We start from the raw sequence: 24,211 nt of genomic DNA, 5'->3' as shown, positions 1-24,211 counted from the left end.
CCAAAACAAGGAAGGAAGTACTATCAGTTCAAGAATCATAGTATCAGTAAGTTAAAATAATGAGCTGCTTGGGAGAGTATATTTCTATTAATTCTGAGAATTAAAAGAAGTATTTTTCCATGGTTTTTTTTTTTTTTGTAAAAAGATACTGTGCAATATGGTGTGTAAGTGCTTAATAAGTTTCCTGCATTATATAAAATATGAAATAAGTACCAAAATACCAATTTTTTTGTAACTATGGCTGTTTCTTATAAAACTCCATATTGATGGCCTGTTGTCGAAATGTGGTCTATTAAAAGCCCACCAGTGTTGGATCCCCAGTTAGCATTCTTAACAGTGCTTTCCTTTTAGTACTGAATGTTGTGTCTGCTCTACTAAAACTAGCTGCATTTTTCAGCTTGGAGAGTTCCTTTAAATTCTGTCTCCTATGTTCTATATTAGCCCCTTGTTCTCATTTGGTTACCCAGTTTTTATCCAGATGACTTATATGTGTGTTCTCTGGCCCTTGGGATTGATAGCTGAGTTTTTATTTCAATTTCTTCCTTAAATATATATATTTTTTGACCTGGGTGGTTTCTATAACTATAGCCTTCAAGCAAATCCAACTTGACTAATCCCCAAGCTTGCCTCAGATTTCTAGGACACCTCAGCCCAAACAGGGTCACCTTTTTTGAGACATGAGGATGGAATCAAAGGAATAAGAAAACTTAGTCTTGGTATCCAGCCCTCTGATTTTCAACATGATCACCTACTTCTCTAGATATTTTATAGATTATCCACTTTCAGTTGAATGTTTCAAGATAAGTTAGTTAAAAAATGTAGTCCTGGTAAAACACTTGAGATAGCCCACTTAAATGTAGACCACTTAAATGCTAGAAATTATTTACCCAAAATGAAGTTGATGTTTTGTAGTGATTTATTTGCAACCTTTCTCTCTGAAATTACTTAGAGAAGCACACCCTTTGCCTGTTAAGATTGCTTCAAATCCATAGCAATACTGTGCTTGTTTTCCTATTGCTATTGTTATTTACCCAGTATGCAGGTATGCTTCCAACTCATTGGAAGCAACTTAAAATCATTACACTGTAAGGTGAAAGTTTAGAGTCCTCTATGCACTTTTTTTTTAACCACCTAAAATATTTCTTAGTAAAGAAATAGCATCATGACTGTTGAGATTACAATATTATAGAAGTATTTTTAAGGAGCTAGTAAATAAAAATGAGAATAAAGGCATTAGATACTAAATTTAATCCTGTTTTATAATTTTTTATAGTTATTTAATTTATTTTAGTGTCAATGGTTTATACATAATTTAAAATTTGTTAATAAATTATGAGTATTCTGTCTAAAATTCATAATGTTTAATCTTGTTCAAATATAAAGTGTTCATAACTTCTCAGCATCTGGTAGTTTTTTGTGAACGTAAAACCCAAGAGTAACAATAAATAAATTTCTTGCCTGACTATAAAATAGCTAATTTAAATAATTAAGAACTTTAACAATTATAGAATAAATAAGAATAAAGTAAAATACCATTATTCTGATAAAATAGAACTCGAATTTCATAAATGTTGTCTTATGCTTTGTGTATTCATTTTACATCTGGTGTAGCAAGTCATAGAAGCTGTTAGATGAGTCATTTCTGTTGATGTGAAATATTTTATGAACTAAAGTCACAAAGGCATGCAATAAAAATCATTAATAATAGGTCATATAAATGTTTAATAATCATATTATTGTAATATTTCCAGAAAAAAAAATCTACTTAGAGAAACAATTTTGTATTTGTTTATTTTTAATGGCAATCTTGATTTGGAGTTCCTAGATTCAACTGTATTACTATTTACTCTCTAGTGGAATGCTATTCAATTTTCCGTGAGTTCAAATAAAATTATTATGTATCTCATTAATTAAATACGAGATAGAGAAAAAAATAATATTCTTTCTGGTATATCATATATCAAAATGTACTTTTTAAAAAAAATCTGTACTTCCTTAGCTAGCTCCAAGACACAACTATAAGAGCAATTGAAGTAACGACCACTCACCTGGTTGATCAACTTTGCCAGGCGAGTTCAATGTAATATATCTCCAGAGACTTTTTTAAAAAATAAATTGATCAAATTAGATTACTGAATTGACAATATTGAATCAGATACTCCTTCGCATGTTTGTCACAACATTTATTAAAATTCACAAAAAATTTTAGAAGTGTTTGAACCCATCACGAAGCTATTGAGGATGTAGCAAGTCTATAAAACACAATAACGTAGACCAGCATTGGCCCTCAACCAGTCTGGCAGTCCATTTATTGCTTTTGATGCTGCTTGTGTCTAAGCATTTGCTTTAAATATTTGATGTAGTTAATTAATGAGTATTTTGGATCTTCTGTCTATTATAAAAGTCTGCTTATAAAAAAATATATGCAAGCAAATTACAAACAATAGAAGACCAAACTGAAATATAGTAAATGTCTTCTCAAATGCTCACTACTAGTTTGTTTACCAGGATATCATTCCCATCTGGTTTTTATTAAATAATAGGAATTGTTAGGTATTATAGCTAACGGTGAGAATATCTGACGATTAGTATTTTCTAAGGTACCAACCTGAGAGTGGTTCAATATACATGGAGTTCAGGCTGTGTGGGGTTGAGCTGTCAGGGAGAAAAGATCAGTCTTTACTAAAGATTTCTCAATTTTCTTCTAAAGATGTTAGAGAGGCTCCGATTTCCCGCAGGAAAATTATGTGTTTAGCTTTGAATTTTTTAAAGCTTATACTGACAGATACATGGAGCATGGGGTGGAAGAAACTGGAGGTGTGATTTAGGTGTTTATTGCAGCAGACTAAATAAGGCTATGGCAGAAAGAATTTTGTAAATAAATATGATATGACTTGACTGTTTTAATGCTATTAGATAAAATAATAATTAAGTAAAACGTTTTTCTGAAAACAATGTGATTAAATAATCTGTCATATTCTGAACACTTAAGATAAATTTAAAATTTTGTATTTTTGCTTTCCTGCAATTATGCTAATTTTTAGCTTGTTTAGGTGGGGGAAGGTTGAAATGTTAGTTAAGACAGTCTTAAAATACTTGTCTTCAGATGAAATTTGCAGTGTTGTTTTAGATAGATCACTTGTGCCATTATATTATGCATAACAAATGCTTTTTGATGGTGAATACTTAGGTGGATATATTTCATTCCAGGCCACCATTAATTAATTGTGTTAATTCGGTTAAATTGGTTTTCTCAACTCATTTGAGAAGAGTGACATTATAAAGCTAATGAACTTTCTATTTCTATAGCGTGTGTTTTGCCTTCACTCTCTCCCTCTCTCCCTCTCTCTCTCTCCCTCCAACTAGGAATCAACTACCACAGTCTTTTCAGCTTTGGTTTTCTAATCTCAATTCATTCCGTAGCTATCTATTCCAGGAAATCCTTCAAACACGTGTGTGTGTGCACGTATGTGTATTTGAAAACTACCACTCTTTTACTTCGTGTTTAAAATCTTTGGAACACTTACCTAAGCTTTTTCTTGCTTCTCATTGCTTGTATTTTACTTTACTTTTCTTTATTCTTTGCTTGTCTTTCTTTTCTTTTATCTTTTTCTTTTAAACCAGTAAGTTGGTATTTTATTACTTCTTGATTACCCAAACCTTTTTTTTATTAAGGTAAAATTGGTAAATAACATTATATAAGTTTCAGGTGTACAACATTAAAATTCAACATCTGTATAAATTACAAAGTGATCACCACCAAATTCTAGTTACCGTCTTTAACCATGAAATTGACTCCCTTTACTAATTTTGACCATCTCCCAACCTCTTCCCTTCTGGTAACCACCAATGTGTTTTCTGTGCTTATGTGTTTAATTTCTTTCTTTTTTTTTGTTCATTTGTTTGTTGGTTTCCTTATTTTTTACATTTCACATATGAGTAAAATCATATGGCATTTGTCTTTCTCCATCTATTTCACCTAACATAATACTCTCAAGGTCCATCTGTGTTGTCGCAAATGGCAAGATTTTATTCTCTTTTGTGGCTGAATAGTATTTCATTGTATATTTATGTGGTATATTTATACTACATCTTTTTTACCCATTTGTCCAGCAATGAACACTTATATTATGGCTATTGTAAATAATGCTGCAATAGACATACGGTTGCATATACCTTTTGAATTAATGTTCTTGTATTTTTTTTTTCAGGTGAGGCAACCCTTGGTTAACCTCACAGATCCCAAGGACCTTCTCAGTTTACGATCTCTTATTTTTTATTTTTATGCCTATAGCACCTGGTCTTCCTAGGTGGTCTCCCATCCAAGTACTAACCAGGCCTGACACTGCTTAGCTCCCAAGATCCGACAGGATTGGGCTTGTTCAGAGTGGCATGGCTGTAGACTATTTTTTGGATAAATGCCCAAAAGTAGAATAGTTAGATATGTAGTTCTAGTCTTAATTTTATGAAGAACCTCCATATCTTTTTCCCTGAACCAATTTATATGCAGTTTATGTCTACCAATAGTGCTCAAGGGTTTCCTTTTCTTCACATCCTCACCAATACTTGTTATTTTTTCTGTTTAATAATAGCCATTCTGACAAGTGTGAGGTGCTATCTCATTGTGGTTTTGAATTGCATTTCTCTGATGGTTAGTGATGTTCAGCATCTTTTTATATATCTATTGGCCATCTGTATGTCTCTTTAGAAAAAATGTCTATTAAGATACTCTGCCCAATTTTTAATTGGACTGTTTCGTTTTCATGTTGTTGAGTTGTATTAGTTCTTTATTTATTTTGGATGTTAACTTTTTTTGTATATATGATTTGCAAATATCTCCTACAGTTGAGTAGGTTGCCCTTTTGTTTTAATGTTACTTTTCTTCAATGTGCAGAAACTTTCTAGTTTGATGTAATTCTTTTTGTTTATTTTTTCTTTTGTTTCCCTTGCCTTTAAAATCAGATAGACAAAAACGTGGCTAAGACCGATGTCCAGGAGCTTACCACCTATGTTTTCTTCTAGATATTTTTGGGTTTCAAGTTTTACTTTCAAGTTTAATTCACTTTAAGTTAATTTTTGTGTATAGTGTAAGGTAGTGGTCTAGTTTCATTCTTTTGCATGTGGCTGTCCAGTTTCCTAGTACCATTTATTGAAGAGACTGTTCTTTCTCTGTTGTATGTTCTTGGATCTTTTATTGTAAGTCAGTTGTCCGTATATGTGTGGGTTTAGTTCAGGGCTCTCCATTTTGTTCCATTGAATTGTGTGTCTGTTTTTATGCAAATACTATACTTTATTACTGTAGCTTCCTAATGTAGTTTGAAATCAAGGTACATGATACCTCCAGCTTTATTCTTTCTCAAGATCATTTTGGTTATTAGGGATCTTTCGTAGCTCCATACATATTTTAGAATTATTTGTCTTAGTTCTGTGAAAATTGACATTGAAATTTTACTAGAGATTGTATTTTATCTGTTGATCGTTTTGGGTAGTATAGACATTTTAACAATATTTTTCCAATCTATGAGCACAGAGTATCTTTCCATTTATTTGTATCTTCATCAATTTATTTTATCAGTATCTTACAGTTTACAGTTGATAAGCCTTTCACCTCCTTGGTTAAATTTATGCCTAGGTATTTTATTTTTTTAGGTACAATTATAAATGAGACGTTTTCTTAATTTCTCTTTCTGATTGTTATTAGTATACAAAAATGCCACAGATTTCTATATATTGACATTGTATTCTAAAAACTTAGTGAATTCATTTATTAGTACTAATAGTTTTTTGACAAAGACATATTAAATCTTCTTTGAATATTTGGCAAAATTCACAAGCGAAGTCATCTGGTCCTAGATTCTTGGGTTTTGGGAGGTTTTTGATTACTGATTCAATCTCTTTCTTAGTAGTCTATTTAGATTTCTATTTCTTTATGATTCAGTCTTGAAAAATTATATGTTTCTAGGAATTTATTCATTTCTTCTAGGTTGTCCAATTGTTTTGGCATATATGTGTATACACACACACACACACACACACACACACACAATTGTTCATAGTAGTCTTTTATGATACTTTGTATTCCTGTTGTATCAGTTGTAATTTCTCTTTTACTTCTGATTTTATTTGAGCCCTCTTTTTTTCTTTCTTGGTTAGTCAAGCTAAAGGTTTGTCAATTTTGTTTATTTTCTAGAAGAACCAGCTCTTAGTTTTATTGATCCTTTCAATTGTCTTTTTAGTTGTTATTTGATTTTTCAGTCTGTTTTCTGTCTGATCTTTGTTATTTCTTTCCATCTACTAACCTAGGACTTCATTTGTTCTTCTTTTTTAGGTCCTTAGGTATAAAGTCAGATTGTTTATTTGAGATTTTTCTTGTTTCTTGAAGTAGGCCTGTATTGCTATGAACTTCTTTTCCCTCAGAACCTCTTTTGTTGCATTAAATAGATTTTAGTATGTAGTATTTCTGTTTCAATTGTCTCTAAGTATTTTTTTATTTCCTTTTGAATTTCATCAATGTTCCATAGGTAGTTCAGTAACATGATATTTAATCACATTTTTGTGGGGTTTTTTTTCAGTTTTCTTTTTGTAATTGATTTCTAGTTTCATACTATTGTAATCAGAGATGATACTTGATATGACTTTCATCTTCTTAAATTTATTAAAACTTGTTTTGTGACCTAACATGTTATCCATTCTGGAGAATGTTCCATGTGCGCTTGAGAAGAATGTGTATTCTGCTGCTTTTGGATGAAATGTTCTTTATATAGCTACTAAATTCATCTGCTCTAATGTGTTATATAAGGTCGATGTTTCTTTATTAATTTTCTGTCTAGATGATTGATTAATTGATAAGTGGAATGTTAAAGTCCCCTATTATTATTATAATGCTGTCGATGTCTCCCTTTAGAGTCCTTAATATTTGCTTTCTATATTTTGCAGCTCTTATGAATTTATAATTGTTATATCTTCTTGCTAGATTGGCTCATTTATCATTATATAAGGCTGTTCCCTGTCTTTTATTAGAGTATTTGTTATAAAGCCAATTTTTTTATGATGTGAGTGTAGGTACATCAGCGTTCTTTTCATTTGTATTTGCGTGGAACATTTCTCTCCTACTCTTCATTTTAAGTCTCTGTTTGTCCTTAATTCTGAAGTGAGTCTCTTGTAGGCAGCCCATAGGTGGATCTTATTTTTAAACCCATTCAGACACTCTATGTATTTTTATTATAAAATTTATTCCATTTGCATTTAAAGTAACTATTGATAGATATGTACTTATTGCCGTTTTATTAATTGGTTTCTGGCTGTTTTCACAGTTCCTCTGTGTTTCTTTATTCTTCTCTTTCTCTCTTCCCTGTGGTTCGATGGCTTTCTTTAGTATTATATTTAGACTTTTTTCTGTTTCTTTTGTGTATTTGCTATAAGTTTTTGCTTTGTGGTTACCATGTGGTTCACCTACAACATTCTATGTATATAATGGTCTGTGTTTAGTTGCTAGCAAATTAAATTTGAATACGTCCCAAAACTTTACATCTTCATTCCTCCCCACCACATTTTATATTTTTGAAGTCACATTTAACATCATTTTATTGTAGGCATCCTTTAACTAATTATTGTGGTTTTAGTTAATTTCACTACTTTTGTCTTTTAACCTTCATACTTGCTTTTTAAGTCATATGTACCTTTACTACATATTTACCTTTACCAGTGAGATTTTTACTTTCCTATGTTTCCTCGTCATTAATTAGTACCATTACTTTTCAACTTAAAGAAGTCCCTTTGACATTTTTTGTATGGTGAGTTTAGTGGTAACATACTGCTTCAGGTTTTGCTTGTCTGAAAAACTCAATCTCTCCTTCAATTCTGAATAACTTTTCCAGGTAGAAAATTCTTGGAAGATTTTTCCTTTTTAGCACTTTGTATATATTGTGTCACTCTCTTCTGGACTGCAGAGTTTCTACTGATAGCCTAATCTGGTTTCTCTTTTATATAACAAGTTGTTTTCTCTTGCTGTTTTTAAGATTCTCTCTTTATATTTACTTTTGCCATTTTACCTCTAATTTGTCTTGATATGGATCTCTTGTGTTTTTCTTGTTTGGAACTCTCTGTCCTGAACCTGTATGTTTATTTTTTCCTTCTGAGTAGGGAAGTTTTCAGCCATTATGACTTCGAATAATTTTTCTGGCCTTTTCTTTCTCTTCCTCTTCTTCTGGGACCATTAGATTAAGAATGTTATTCTGCTTGATGTTGTCAAAAAGGTCCCTTAAGCTATCTTCACTTTTTAAAATTGTTTTTTCTTTTTGCTGCTCTGTTTGTGTGAATTCCATTGATTAGTACTCCGGTTTGCTAATTCATTCTGTGCTTCATCCAGTATGCTGTTGAATCCCTCTAGTATATTTTTTAGTTCAACTATTCTTCAGCTATGTAACTTCTGTCTAGAACTTATTATATTTTCTATATCTTTGTTAAAGATCTTACTGTGTTCATCCATTCTTCTCCTGAATTCAGTGAGCATGTTTATGACCATCACCTGGAACTCTTTATCAGGTAAATTTCTTGTCATCATTCATTAATGTCTTTCTCTGAGGTTTTGTCTTGTTCTTTCATTTGGAACATATTCGTTCATCTCTTTATTTTGTGTTTATTTCTGTGTATTAGGCAAATCAACTACCTCTCCCAGTCACAAAGTTACTTGAAGGAGTAACTTTGCATAAAAGATGTCACATGTGACCCAGAAGCATTATTCCTCTCCCCACCACCATCACAGCTGGGCACTAGAGGAGCATCACCTGTGTTGGCTGAGAGCACCTGCCTGCTTTGGGGGGGGGTTGTAGCTAAGCTACAGTGTGGGGGTTTCTAGGGCCTCTCAGTGGGGTAGTCCCACAGGATTTAGCAGGAGACTTCCAAAATGGAGACTTCCAGTGCTGGCATTAGCAAGGTAGAATAAGAATGCAAAAATGGCATTCTTATGAAAAAGACCACATGTCTTCTTTACTGGACAGAGTCCCAGCTGTTTCCTGTCTCTCCATCAGATGCTTTAAGATTAGTAACTATGTCTCTTTCACATATGGTCTAGGCAGTTTTCAAACTGATGTTTTTGCATTGGGTCCCAGAGTGAATGAGTCTCCATGCAAGCCCTTTAGGAGTGGGTTCTCCATTCCCTACATTTCTGATTTCCCTAGATGTTATCCCCATTGTTTTTCAAAGCTATGCGGGTTTGCCTTTGCAGGATCTGAGGGTTTGGGATGCCTGATGTAGAGCACAAAGCCCTCACCCTCAGGGAAAAGTTCCATATTTTTGAGATCCCTCACAAGTGTGTATTTATATACCTGGGGTTGGTTGTGGTTGTTATTTCGTGTGTGTGTGTGTGTGTGTGTAAGACCATTTCTCTGCCTCTCCTACCCATCTCGATGCTGTTCTTTTATCTTTTGTTGTGGAGGCTCTGTTTTCTGGTCTTTTTCAGAGGAAATTACTTCATATATATATTGTAAATTTGTTGTACTCATGGAAGAGAGTGAGTTCAGGATCTTTCTATGCCAACAATTTGTGTTTTTTTAAATAGCTACTATGGTTTTTATCTCTTGTGAAGTATATTTTTATATAATCTGCCAAGCCTTTGCATTTGATATACTTCTTGTAAACAAACAAATAAACCAAACAGTAACAATAAATACCCTCTGCTCTTTTTTTGTTTGTTTGTTTCTCTTTCTGAAAGTTTATTTTCTTGAGGAAATGAACTATTTCTCTATTTCTCTATTCTTATGAACTATACTTGAAAAGAATAATTTCTTAACTTTTCATTTTCTTAGAATTTAGATGCTTTGTTCCCTTATCAAGTCATAAATATGATCAAAACAAAGAGGTTTGCTTTCAAACTTTTTTAATTTTTGTATTTTTACATATTTTATATGTATGTGTGTGTGTGTGTGTATTCTTTGTATATTTTCATACCACCACTAATCTATATTAAAATTAGTATGTATTTCTTTTCTTTTTGCCTATCTTTTTCCTTTCTCCTCATCTTATCACTTACTATTAGGATAAGTATGCAATCATTATTTTCCCCTTACATCTTTCTAAGGTAATATTAAGAGTAGCCATGTATAAAGTTTAAATAATTTTGTATGTGCTTTAACATATGCTATCCCAGCTGACTCCCATATAGAAGAGTTTTAAGCCAAAAAAAAAAAAAAACAACAAACCATAATATATTCTAGAAAGATTCCTCTGATGGCATCATAGAGGGGGAAGAAGTATAGAGCAAGACTGGAGGTGAGGAGTTCATTTGAGACATTCTGAAGAAAATTCATGAGGAAAGGTCAGAAAGGCATAAACTAGAGCAGCAGAAAACTAAAGATGACATTAATAGGCTAACTTTGTCCATTCTTAATGGTCAATTGGAAGAAGATGGATGGATGAGGAATAGAGCAGAGATAGAAATCTTAGGCTCTATACCTGGCAATCTGGGTGGGTGATGGTACCACTAATCAGGTCAGCTAAAGACAGTTTATGAATTCAGTCTGAGTTTGCCTGTGAAAATATGCATAGAAATGTCTAGTAGATAAGTGTTGTCGCCATCATCATCATCATCATCATTGACTCCATTATCATCATTATCATCATATCCTCAGCATACTGTTTATTAAATAATTCTCTAGGCTTGTTACTCTTGGGAAGTAGATCGTATGAGGTCAATACTATTATCTCTATATGCAGACCTGGAAAATGATATTTAGCAGGATTATAAAGATGTAGATTCATCTAGCTCAAAGCCAGAATCCTCTGACTCCAATGTTCTAATTCTTTCAACATTTCAGATGTCAGATGAATGGAAGAATGGTGTCAATTAGTTTAGAAGTTCCTAGAGGAATATAATAGGTATCATAAGAGCACACAAAGAAGAGATGTCCCTGGAGAAGAGGACAGGAGCCATGGGAATATCAAATAGAAATGTCAGAAGTTGAGGCAGTGATTGAACCTAAGGAGGAATCCTAGTCTTGTGCTTTATCATCCAAAACATGGGTTCCTCACTGTGTTCATTTGAAATGTGGACTCCGGAGAGAGGGCAGTTTGTCATCTTGGATGTATAAGAAAACAAGCTTTCTGCTATGATTTCTATATCAGGAGCAGAGCAGGGAATTTGTGGACATATAATCAAATTATGCATGTGGAATCCGTAATCATTAATATATGGAAGGGAAGATTATCAGATACCAGGAGCTTTCTATGTTAACTGGCAAGAGAAGCTATTTATGGATTTTTATACCCTGTGTACTTATCAGGTCAAACCTCAAATGCTGCCCCATAGAATTTCTCTTTAAAGAATCTGTTCGCTTCCTTGCCTAAAAAGAAAAAATAATCATAGCTTCAGTTTTGTTTTTTTTTTTAAAAAAAGTGGAAGTTTATTCACTTCACAGTAAAGTAAACGTACCATTTGCTTTACATTAGTTCTGTCTATATGAGAATGGGAGGAGGGGGCCACCAAGTCAGTCTGGAAAGTCCTGGGAATGATTGAAGGTAGGAGAGAGAAACTGTGACACTTGGACAATAACCCAGTCCTGGCATCACATTTCTTTGTATGAAAAAGAATGTAGTATTGCTGGTTATTTTTTACATAAAATATTACTTTGGAGTCTTCAAATACTTTTACTTTTTAAAATGTATCAGAAATACCCAGTAGAGAGAAGAGAAACACAGTAGATCTATTTCCTTCCATAAATATTATCACTCTTGGGTTAGAACTCTATTATCCACAGTCCTTCCAATCATGTTAAGTGAGGATTATCTCTGCAATATGAACACATTTTTTTGGCAGCTGAGGTTCCCTTCTGGTGCATATTAGAATTCACAAGTCTTCACATTTCAATTTTACTTCAAGATGTGAGAAAGGAATTGATGTGATAAAATTTCCTGTAGTAGAATGGGAATAGACATCTTTGTGCAAGGAGCCTAGAGATGTCCAGAGGTAAAGGGACGTTATCTCAACACCAACATTTCACTGGAATCAACCACTCTAAATCTCATTTTTTATAAATGCTGTTGTGAACAAAGGGTCAAGGCTGTTTGTATTAAATTGCTTGACCTTTTTCTAATTTCAACAAAATGTTATTATTTAAGAACATTTTGTTAGAAGTATTTGCATAAGTCACTATTTTTCAAGAACATACAAAACATCTTTTGGCTTCTTTATTAGATTAGCATGTTTTTCTGCTTATGTACTTTTATTAGTTTGATATATATATATATATATATATATATATATATATATATATATTACACACACACATACACGCACACACACACACACACATACATATATATATTAAACCAATATTTTAAAGTCAATTCTCTTTTGCTTTTGGAACCTATTGGGTTGAACCATGTATGCAGGTAAAAGTTGTCAAATATTGCCAGGTTCACATGGTTCAATCTAATAGAATTTTATGCCCTTTTAGGTCTTAAAGAAGAGATCCCTCTTTATATTTTCTCCTTTCAAATTTTTGGCTCAACTCAGGGTTTTGCATATATGGAGTGGCAAATCCCACTCCTGCATCTGGTGAGCTGTGCAGTTAGCAGCTCTGACAAGTTTCTTCACAGCTCAAACAATCACATCCTAAAAAATGTGAGTGTGGCCTTAAAAACGACTGTTCCCACATGACCACCAGATTGCTTCACGATCTTCCTAGTCACCCTCTTGATTCTGTCATCCTTTAATTTTCTGTGTCATCTGGGTATAGAGAATGAGAAGAATGTTCTCTTGCTCTCCACTTAAATTCTCAGAATTTCTCCTTCCAAACCACAAGCTAGAGAATTGTAATTAGATTATTTTATAACTTGGGTCCCTGTAGTATGTTTTCCCCCCAAGAACGTATATTCCCTAGGAATGGGAAGGGGTGGGAACTGAAGTAGAACGAGTTTAGTGTTTGAGCCCCAGAAATGTACCCTTGGTGATTTATTTAGTGTAGTTGCATAGACATGGCCGCTTTGTTCTCAAGAATATTTGGAATGGACAGACACGATCTCTGGGTGTTTCTTTGTGTCTGAGAACTATGGAAATAAAGGTGGCATATGAAAAATCCTTCTATTTTCATTGAGGAGACCCAGATTCTGTCATTTTATATTAGAAGGTTAGAGTTATTTCTACTGATCTGTACTAATTCTATTGTCCAAATATAAAAATATTCCCTATTGAAAGTATGGCCTTTTTTTCTCCTAAATCTGTTCACTAGCTGATAGTTAGACATTAACTTTGTTGCTATTTAGATGTGCCCACTCCCTGAGAACAAACACACTCAGCAATCTTGAATCCAGTATTAATAGAAAGAACGAATACTGTTTCACGTCTTACCATTGAGCAATGGGAGGAGAAGGAACCAGAACTAAATTTTATGGAACCATTATAATGCCAGGCCCTTACAGTAATTATTATTTCAGCTTCTAAAATCTGTTTGCCAAAAATTATGATTTTGACTAATCTAAAGTTACAGAATTAGTGAACAGCCTTTCCTCTAAAAGGATCTCATTTCAGGCTCATGAGATTGTTGGTGGAATTTATTTTCTTACAGATATAAAATTCATTAAAAAATTCTTTCTTTTAGATCAACAGAAGAAAGAGTCCTTACTTCGAGGCCCTCATTTGAAGGGCTCACCTGCTTAGGACAGTCCTACCCAGGATAATCTCCTTTTGGATTAAAGTCAACTGATTAAAGATCTTAATTGCTCCTGAAAAATCCTCCATCTATGACATATATGTTCCACTGGTCAAAACCAAGGTACAGATTTTGACCATTTTCAAGGGGAGAGAATGGTACAATGGCATGGGTCATTGGAGGATCATCTTAGAATTCTGTCTACCACAATGTGTTCTATGTTTACACAGTGATGTGTGTGTTTGTGTCTGGAGATAAATTGCAAGTATCCCCAAACAGGTGACAACTACATATGTCGTGTCTTCTCAGCTGAAATTTTATTTCTCTGAAGTTTCTCCAGGGTCTCCTACTCCCATTGTTATATCTTTCTTCTGCTAACTGTCCTGGCTTTACCTTTTTTAGACACAAAAGCATTAAATTTGACTCTGAAGTGTAAATTTCAATACACTCCCTGTCTTGGCAGCAATGGTGAGTAAGCCTTTAGTAAATTGTTACTGATCCAGAATGAGCTTCAGCAATGGATTGAAGCCATAGCCCATATGTTTGATGCCACCAGCCTGATTTTTATAATGGAAACTATACCAATAAGCTAAATATATTATCTCTTCTTAAGCATGCATTTTTATTTTATTTTATGTAATGTTTAGTCATTCTTGCACTGTTGCAGATACATATTAATCCTTTTTGCCCACCTACCCCAGCAAAGTTAAAAGTAAAAGTATCTGTAATAAAATGACCATATTGCACTTATTTTTTAGCTCCTGTCAATATATTGGGTAAAATTCTTGGAACCGAATGCATAAGTTTATGTGTATATATGTGTTCCACATGTCACTCCATAAAAGGATTAGAGATGGCTTATGAGATGGATTTTAGGTTGGTATAATATAAGCAAAATATAATTAGAATAAAGCAAAGAAAAAGAGAAAGCACTAGAGTCATAATAGTTAATGCCATTGAACTTAAATCTTAACTCTGACAGTCATAGTTGGGCCAAAGTGGTAATTTAATTTGTTTTTATTAATGCAAAAGAAGAAATGTATGAATTCCTTGGGAAAAAGGTGTTTTTAAATTCTATCAATGTTTTTTCTCATATGAAACTTTATGGGAAACTATAAAACAGACCTTGACCTAATAGTATCTTGGCAAAAAAAAAAAACTAGGTACAACAACTATTATAGAATATTTTCTTATATCAGCTTTTGTTAGGAGCTGAGGCTGGAATGTTGAAGCTGGACTCAGGGCAAGTGATTCAAGTGGTAAACTACTATGCTCTCTGTAGGCAGATCTGGTTATTACCTGATTCATGGATAAAACTCTTAGAAACAGAGTACTAGAGGTGCATTAAAACATTTCTTAGATAATTATCTTGAAAATTTGCTTCTTGAAGCTTTTGATAACATTTGGGAAGAAAATTTTAAATAAAACTCATATGCAAATATCTTCTCCCACTCAATCATTTTTCTGTATTGTTGATAGTTTTCTTTGCTGTGCAAAACCTTTTTAGTTTCACGTAGTACCATTTATTTATTTTTTCTTTTGTTTCCCTTGCCCAAGGAGATATGTCCAAAAATAAATTAGTAGTAAAAATATCAGAGAATTTACTGCCTATGTTTTCTTCTAGAAGTTTTATGGTTTTGGGTCTTACATTTAAGTCTTTAATCCATTTTGAATCTATTCCAGTACATGATAAGAAGGTGATCTAGTTTCTTTTCTTTTTTCTTTCTTTCTTTTTTTTTTTGCATGTGTCTGTCCAGTTTTTCTATTATCATTTATTGAAGAGACTGTCTTTACCCCATTGTATATTCTTGCTTCCTTTGTCATATATTAAATGAGAGTATGGGCACGGATTTATTTCTGGACTCTATTCTACTGATCAATGTATTTGTTTTTATGCCAGTACCATACTCTTTCCATTACCGTAGCCTTGTCGTATAGTTTGACATCAGGTAATGTGATACCTCCAACATTATTCTTCTTTCTCAAGAGTGCCTTGGCTATTTGGGGTATTTTATGGTTCCATATAAATTTTAGGATTATTTGTTTCAGCTCTCTGAAAAATGCCATTGGTATTTTGGTAGGGATTGCATTGAATCTATAGATTGCTTTGGGTAGTGTGGTTATTTTAATGATGATTCTTCCTACCCATGAGCATGGTATATGCTTCCATTTGTTTGTATCTTTTTCAATTTTTTTTTCAATGACATGATTTTATGAAAATAAGTCTTTTACCTCCTTGGTTAACTTGATTCCCAGGTATTTTATAGTTTTTGATGCAATTGCAAATGAGACTGTTTTCTTAATTTCTCTTTCTGAAAGTTCATCATTGGGCTATAAATATGCACCTGACTTCTGAATATTAATTTTGTATCCTGCTACTTTACTGAATTCATTGATCAATTCTAAGAGTTTTTGGTGGAATCTTTAGGGTTCTCTCTATATAGTATGTCATCTGCAAATAATGAGGATTTTGCTTCTTCTTTTCCAATTTGGATACCTTTTATTTCCCTTTCTTGTCTGTTTGCTGTGAAAAGGATTTCTAAGACAATGTTGAACAGGAGTGGTGAAAGTATTTTCATAATAATATCAACATGTCCTTTGCTCTTTTCCCTCTATATTTTCTCAGTGGAGTTCATCAGAAACTACATAATATGACACATGTTATGTCACAACAGACCAAATACAGAAACAGATATGGGGATCTGGCTGTGTTCTATTAAGCTAGACACTGCAAAAATGGAAAATATCACTCTTTCCACTAATTTTTTTGAAAAACAATTATTTTTTTGTAAAAATGTGTTTATTATTGTATTTAAAAAGGAATTAGTAATTAAATATTTTAAATGTCTCAGTTTTAAGTATTAATGTGGAAAATATTTTCCATAAACCAAAATATCTTTGGGTCTTCAATTTTTTTCAATACAATAAAAAGATCCTAAAAACAAGATGTTTGAGAAACACTTTTTAGAACCATCTTATTGACACAATGTAGCCATAGTTACCTGGCTTTTCAACCTATCTTTAGATAACTTTTCCTTTCAAAGTCTTTTCTAAAATATCGATTGATTAATTAGTTTGAATAGGTAATACAAGCATATGAATAAAAATGTCTTTGGTATCAAAAGATATTCATGAACAATAAATCCCTTGCCCCTCAGTTTCTCAGTTATTCAATATCTTTACCAGGTGACAACTTCTATTCATGCATTTCCTGATGAAGACCTTTGATGTGTTCACCTAAATGCGAGAGTCTAGTAGACCACATTTTGTTTCTTGCTTATTTCCCTTAATGGTATAGCAAGGAGATTGATTTCTACTGTGCATGTAAATCGACCACATTACTTTCAATAGTTGCAGTGTAGTCCATTATATGGATGAGATATAATTTCTTCGGTCTTTTATTGGTAGATGTTTAGGTTGTTTCCATCTTTTGCCATTACCTAGTGTTGCAGTGGCTATCCATTAACTTAATTATTTGTGCATATAAAGTAAATAGAGCTGGAGAATTAATATTTGATGAAATTTCTAGGTCAGAGGGAAATATATTTTTAAATCTAATAGATATCGCCAAATTGTCCTCCAATAAATTTACACCAAATTTACCCTCCCATGACTAGTTTTACTTATTCTCAGTATATTTTATAGTGTAGCACACTATAAGATTTTTAATATTTGCTAATTAGATATGTGAAAAATAGCATCTAATTATAATTTTTATTTTTATTTTTATAAATGAGGTTGATCTTTTTGTTGTCGTTGTTAGTTGGAGGGAAATGGAACAATACATTCATCTCTACTATTTCAGTGAAGCCCGTTAGTTTCCAAAGTGTGTACTCATTTCACATGCAATATCTTTGAACCATTGCCAGGTCACAGCGGTATACTCTTCAAGACTTTCCACCCCAGTTTCAAGGACCTCATCTCATATGCCTCATCTCAGACCCTTCTCTCTCTGCACATCTCAGTTAAGTCAGCTTCCTGTCTTATCTTCTGAAATCACAAGAGTCCTTAGGATTCCAGATGTAGATTGACCTGTGCCATCTAATTTGATTTAGTTTGCAAATTATCTTTAAAGAATAGAGGTAGCCTTTATTTTTTGCTTTATGAATTCATATGTACTTAGGAGGAATTTTTTTAAGATAGGAAAACTCTGCTTAGTTAGTCTCTGGGGGAGAGGAATCATAATTAATGAAAGAACTCTGTCTAATGGAAACCTTAGTCGAACAAATCATCTTAAAACCTTATTAGACACTGTGTACTCTCTATGGACACTTGTTGAAGTGACACTTGATTAAGTGGATCGTGACAACTTCAGTTTTGCTTGTCATCTATGCTCCAGAGACTCCTCAAAATCAAGAAAGACTTTCAAAAATAAGGAATGGCTATTTAAGTTTTAGAGATATTAGTGATATTAAGGCTTTGCTATATTTTCATGTACTTTTGCATGTAAATTTGCATAAATGTTTGAGACCTCCTTTATTCCAGGTTTTATGTGGGATAAGATGAGCAATTCCCCCTTGGTTTTGTTTATCCCAATACAATTTTGGAAAAGATAAGAAAAAAACTTTCTTTTCCATGATGAAAATACCATTTATTCCTTTTTGCTAGAGTGTGATATTTTGTATTGTACAATTATGCCTGAGCAACAAGGTAAAAATATTGCTTCAGATAAAGTAGGTACTGGTGAAACCTATAGTATAATTAGAATTCAGATTAAATTTTCAGTAAACAGATAAAAAGAAGTAATAAATATAAGTTCTGCCTGCTGCAAATTTTTAAAATGTTTTTCTGGCAAAATATAGTTGTCATTGCTTAACTTTTTAAACAAATGACACAAATGATCAAGAAGACAGTGGAGACTGAAAGTAGAATTGTTTATTTAATGCCTTTTCTTACTCATAAACTTGATCCACAGTAAATTATTAGTAAATGACATCTTCATAGGATCTCGGAGTTAAAGAGCACATAAAAGAATAAAGGAATCCAGACGATCTAACAATATTAGAGGCCGAGTGCAATCACATGTCTGAATGACTAAGGTAGGACTTCCTGCACCACACTTACTAGTTGTGTGACTTTAGTGTCTTTTTGTCTTTCTGATTCTCAATTTCTCATCAATGATAATAGCAAACCTTACCTTGCAGTGGGAGGATTAAAGTATATAGGCATATAAAATCACATGTAGAAATCGCACTCAATAAATAATAGTTTATCATCATTATTGCTATAGTAATTCACCACCATCTGAAATTGAATATAAAAAGGTCAAATAATTAAATTTTTATAAAAATATAAGGAAATGGCAATTTAGGTGACAATATAGGTATAATCTACTCATCTTGTTTCAAAATAAAGAGTGATTTACCGAGCTTTAGTCAGAACGTTATGGGAACATTTATTTTGCATTTGGTATTGAGCTGCTAATTGTGAGGGAAGCACCTGGGTTCTTCCTGACTCCACAAATCCTGCAGCAAAGGCCCTGAGCAAACCTGCAGGAGGAAACCCCAATGGCACTTCTACTTTTTCAGTTAACAGGTTTTAGTTTAAGTGAGATTTAATCTCGAGTCTTAATTGCATTTAGAACCTTTAAATTATTGTGATTACTTATCCTATATAGAACAATCATCAAAACATATTTCATTTATAAATAAAGATTTTAAAAGGGAAATCCCACATCTTCTAGTTAAATTTAGCTTGCTTTTATGGTTTATCTACTGAAGAATTCTTTAAAAAAATGTTTTGTACATGAGTTGTTCCCTTAAGTTTTAAAGGGCACCTACTTTGGGCATTCACCTTAATTTTGAATATATCTTACAAGTTCACCCGCAGAAAGACGTGCAGAGAACACGAGGCTATTTCACTGAAAGCCTCAGTTCACTGCTTCTTCCTGATAACAAGGTAGTTATCATTCCTTGCTGAGCCTATCCCAGAGAGAGAGAGAGAGAGAGAGAGAGAGTTAGGTGACTAGGCCATTCAATGACAATGTTACCTGCTGTGCTGGGCACTGTGTCCTCTAGAGCAGCCTATCTGCACCCTGCTCAGCTCTGAGTAGGCACCATTGGGGAGCCTACTGGGAGTGAAGTCCTGTTTTAGCCGGTACCAGCAAATCATCCCTGCAGGCTCACATCTTTCCAGCCATACAAAAGAAACAAGCCTGCAGGGCGTGGCTATAATCATTATCCATAGGACAAGCTCCACAGGCATCTAAGGGGAAAAGATACTGCTGGTCTGTTGGGTTTGTTATTCCCATAGAGCTGCATAGGAAATGACACCCCCAGAAATAACACATTCAAACTCAGAGGGCAATCTTCTTTCTGTAGGCATTCATAGACACACGTCACACGTTCTATAAATATGCACAGCTGTTTATGAAGCACATTGAAATACCTCTTTGCATGACAATTATTAGCCAACATTAAATAATCTTTGGTGAGGGAGTAGAAGGGCTAAATGATATATGAAGTATAGTTAGTTTATTTGATTGACTAGACAAGTGTTTAAAGCATTTGTCAGAATCAATTTGTAGGAAATCTATTTCACATTCAGGTTACAGCTGAAGGAAAAAAAATGGCCACACACTTTACAATTTCAATTGTGAAAAGTTCTATTTTTGGACTTGTGTGGGTATTTAAAAATATAAAAGATTGTACTAGGTCCAGTTAAAGCTTTTCATTCTGTAAGGTGTCAGACTCTCAGCTGACCATTGCTTAGCATCCTCAGGACTCCATGGCTTTATCTAAGACATCTGAGGAAAAAGTCCACGTATGCTCCCTACTGAAGCCTGTGACTGCCCTGCTTAAACCATGAGGTTATTGAACTGAAAGCAAATCCTTTTCTGAAGAGTCTCCAAGAGGAGGGTTAATTTCAGCTCCCTGCCCGCTCAAAGAATGCTGCTGCACTGTGTGCTTTTCCCGTGAAATCTGCACGCAGAGCACTCTTCAGTGACTCACCCTTCTAAGAGACCAGTCTGGGTTTTTAAACTGTATCAGTCCTTTCACCCTTACAGTTCTTTTGGATTTCATCAATGGCATGGAGGAATATTTTAAAAATAATGTAGATTTTTTCAGGACTGGCAAAATGCCTCCCCTAATTACAAAGCTTGCACTTTTACAGGTATGTTAAAAAAAAAAAAAATGAATCCTAAGGTAAAGGTTTGGTATTTAGGAAATTAAAAGATATCTTACATTAATTATAGTTCCCATCAGGTCAATGGGCAGAGATTGGTATAAAAATTATATGCAATGCCTCCAATAAGGGACTAATATCCAAAATATATAAAGAATTCATACAACTCAACAATAAAAAAACATACAGTCCAATTAAAAAAATGGGCACAGGACTTGAACAACCATTTATCCCAGGAAGGCATACAAAAGCCGAATGATATATGAAAAGATGCTCAACTTCGCTAGCTATTATGGAAATGCAAATCAAAACCACATTGAGATACCACCTATACCTGTAAGAATGTCTACCATCAACAAGACAATTACAAGCGCTGGAGAGGTTGTGGGGAAAAAGGAACCCTCATACACTGCTGGTAGAAATGTAAATTGGTATAGCCACAGTGAAAAGCAGTATGGAGTTTTCTCAAAAAATTAAGAACAGAATTACCATACGATCCAGCAATCCCTTTTCTGGGTCTCTGCACAGAAAATCTGAAAAATTTATCTATAAAGCTCTGTGCACTCTTACGTTTATTGAAGCATTATTCGTGGTGGCCAAGACATGGAAACAACTGAAATATCCTTTGATATATGATTGAATAAAGAAGATGTACATATATACAATGGAATATTACTTAGCCATAAGAAAAGATCGTATACTGTCATTCGCAACATGGATGAATCTTGAGATGATCATGCTAAGTAAAATAAGTCAGACAGAAAAAGTTGAGAACCATATGATATAACTCATATGTGGGATATAAAACTGAAAGCGACAAATGAACAAGACAAACAAAAGCTTATAGACACAGACAACAGTTTAGTGGTTACCAGAGGGAAAGGAGAGAGTGGGGAGGGGGGAGGTAGATAAGGATAGAGGGGAGTGAGATATGGTGACAGAAGGAGATTTAACTTTGGGTGGTGAACACATAATGCAATATACAGATGTATTATTGAATTGTACATTTAAAGCCTATATAACTTTATTAACCAATGTCACCCTAGTAAATTTAATAACAGAAATTACATGCATACTTGGAGGATAAATTCCATTAAATGGTGAAGAATGAACAACTATACGAAAGTAAGATAATGCCAACGACAATAAATTAGTCCAATGGTTTCGGTGAACTGACTGGCCTTGATAGAAGCACATTTAATTCTTATCAAACTGAAGCCAAAAGATATTAGGCTCCTCAGTTGAAAGTTGCTATTTAGTGATATTTGGAGTAGTGATTTACAAAACTTTAAGCCTACAGGAATATTTTTTATACTAAACACATACAAAATGTCTTCTAAAATATTGTTTTAGGCCTAAATTAGAAGTATAGCAATATACTGATAAAACAAAAATGATATAGTATTTTTCAGATAAATGATGGGCCAGCATTATATCTGCCTTTAGTAAAAGGAAATACACTTTTGAAATTATTTCTCCAAACTCTGGCAGCCTATTTGTGAACACCTGATCAAACACTAGAATCTCATGAAATTTCACATCGGGTATACCAGTTTTGAGTAAGTTTGATGTTATTCTTGAAGAAAAATTAAAACAGAGAGTTGATGTTAAAAATAGGTTATGTAAGACTTAAATTATTGATTTTTAGAGCCAGAAGATCATCTAATGCTGCAATAGTTCTTAACTGTACTTGAGTCATGGATTTCTTTGAGAACCTGATAAGAGCCTAGCTTCTCAGTCCCTAGGGGAAAAAAACTTTTATTACATTTTTCTTATGTGATTAAAACAGTAATATGGAAGTTGATCTTAGTGTAAAAAGGCATGGTAGCCTAAGAACAGAAATGCCAAATTTATCTAAAATGACTAGTTAATAATTCTCCCATGCTCTCGTCAGTTTCAACAATACAGCATATAAACAGCATATCATATGATCTTTTATTTGTTTTTACCCATGAGTTATAGATAAGGAAACTGAGGCACAGAGGAGCCAAGAAAGTTTTTTAAAGTAACAAATCTACTGAGGTAGAGCTGGGGTCAGATCCAGGCAACCAATCTTAGAGCATATGTTCCTAACCACAGCACACACTGTGGCTAAGAGTGCCCATATTTGTGCTCATAACTACCATGAGGTAGGTCTTATTTGTATCCCCATTTTGCAAATGTGGAGACTGAGATGTAGAGAGGTCACATAATTTGCCCAAGGTGGCAAACACACTGTGGCTAAGAGTGCCCATATTTGTGCTCATAACTACCATGAGGTAGGTCTTATTTGTATCCCCATTTTGCAAATGTGGAGACTGAGATGTAGAGAGGTCACATAATTTGCCCAAGGTGGCAGAACCAGGATTCAAACTCAGCCAATCTGATTCCAGACATAGAGGCTAAAACAACACACTATGCTACAGACACAGACACATGGGCACACACAGACACACACACACACACACAACCTGAAGACATAGGCTGAGGAAGCTCATAACTGATCAAATTATGTATGCCTTTTTCTTTCATTTTTCTGAGTTTTCCAATTCTGTTTTAAGCATTACTTCTGCATAGACATTTTAAATATCATTGAAACTTAGTGAACCCATTGATTACTTAAAATGTGTTAGCTGATCAAAACTGTTGGCCTTATAGACGAAGGCCCTGAACTAAAGAGACAATACTATTTTGATGACCTAAGGATGTAAAGTCTTGGGAATATCCTAGGAGACAAGGCATAATCAGGTGGGCATTGCATTCAGGGTTGCTAAGCTGCTTGTTGAGTCCAGTGATCCTCTGGGCAATGAGAAGAGAGACGGCGAACACTGAGCTGCTCAGGTCACAAGAGAGCAAGCATGTTGCTTTAAGTAAACTCTAAGATGAACTGAAAACTAAACTCTTACGTTTGGACTACTTCACAATTTAGTCCAAGACTGACTCTAGTCAGGCCTTTGTCAGCTGTTCTCCTGCTTCTTTTAAGCCTCTGATCGGCATGAAAACAGCCCTAATTTCATCAAGCTTTAACAAAATTTTTAAAAATGCATATTCAGATTCCCACACTCACAGTTTTCCATCCCTAAGTTTGAGAATCTGCATTTTTAACAAGGATTTTCCTCAGGGAGCCACAATGCAGAGGCAGGACAACCCCTGGCAACATATGTCTACACAGATTGAGGTTAGTACTGTATACTATGAGATGAAAGCTGAGACAAGAACATTAACCATAGAATAAGAATGCAGATGTTCTGAAAAAATGCAACCTTTAGTTACATCTCTCTTCCCTTTTTCTCTATGCAATTGAAGAGCCACTCAAATTGATTATTTCCCTACTGGTTTGAATGGTTGCTTAATTTAATTTTGTGAATTGAACTGGTAGTTTGGGGAATGAGGGAGATTCAGTAACCTTACCTAGAAATAGAAGTCTGTTTACCATTAGCATTTTATCTATTAACTGGCTA

At 33.8% G+C, this 24,211-nt stretch overlaps 1 protein-coding gene and 1 pseudogene across 5 annotated transcripts in view; one reads left to right on the top strand and one right to left on the bottom strand.

Moving 5' to 3' along the window:
• The window catches only part of PDE4D (phosphodiesterase 4D), a 1,171,348-nt gene that overhangs the window by 439,251 nt on the left and 707,886 nt on the right, over positions 1–24,211 (top strand). The window lies entirely within an intron of this gene.
• LOC120608335 (uncharacterized) lies at positions 4,286–4,404 on the bottom strand (annotated as a pseudogene).

The sequence above is a fragment of the Pteropus medius genome, unplaced genomic scaffold, assembly GCF_902729225.1.
Source record: "Pteropus medius unplaced genomic scaffold, Ma_sr-lr_union100, whole genome shotgun sequence".
Taxonomy (NCBI): domain Eukaryota; kingdom Metazoa; phylum Chordata; class Mammalia; order Chiroptera; family Pteropodidae; genus Pteropus; species Pteropus medius.
This window is presented reverse-complemented; position numbering and strand designations above follow the sequence as displayed.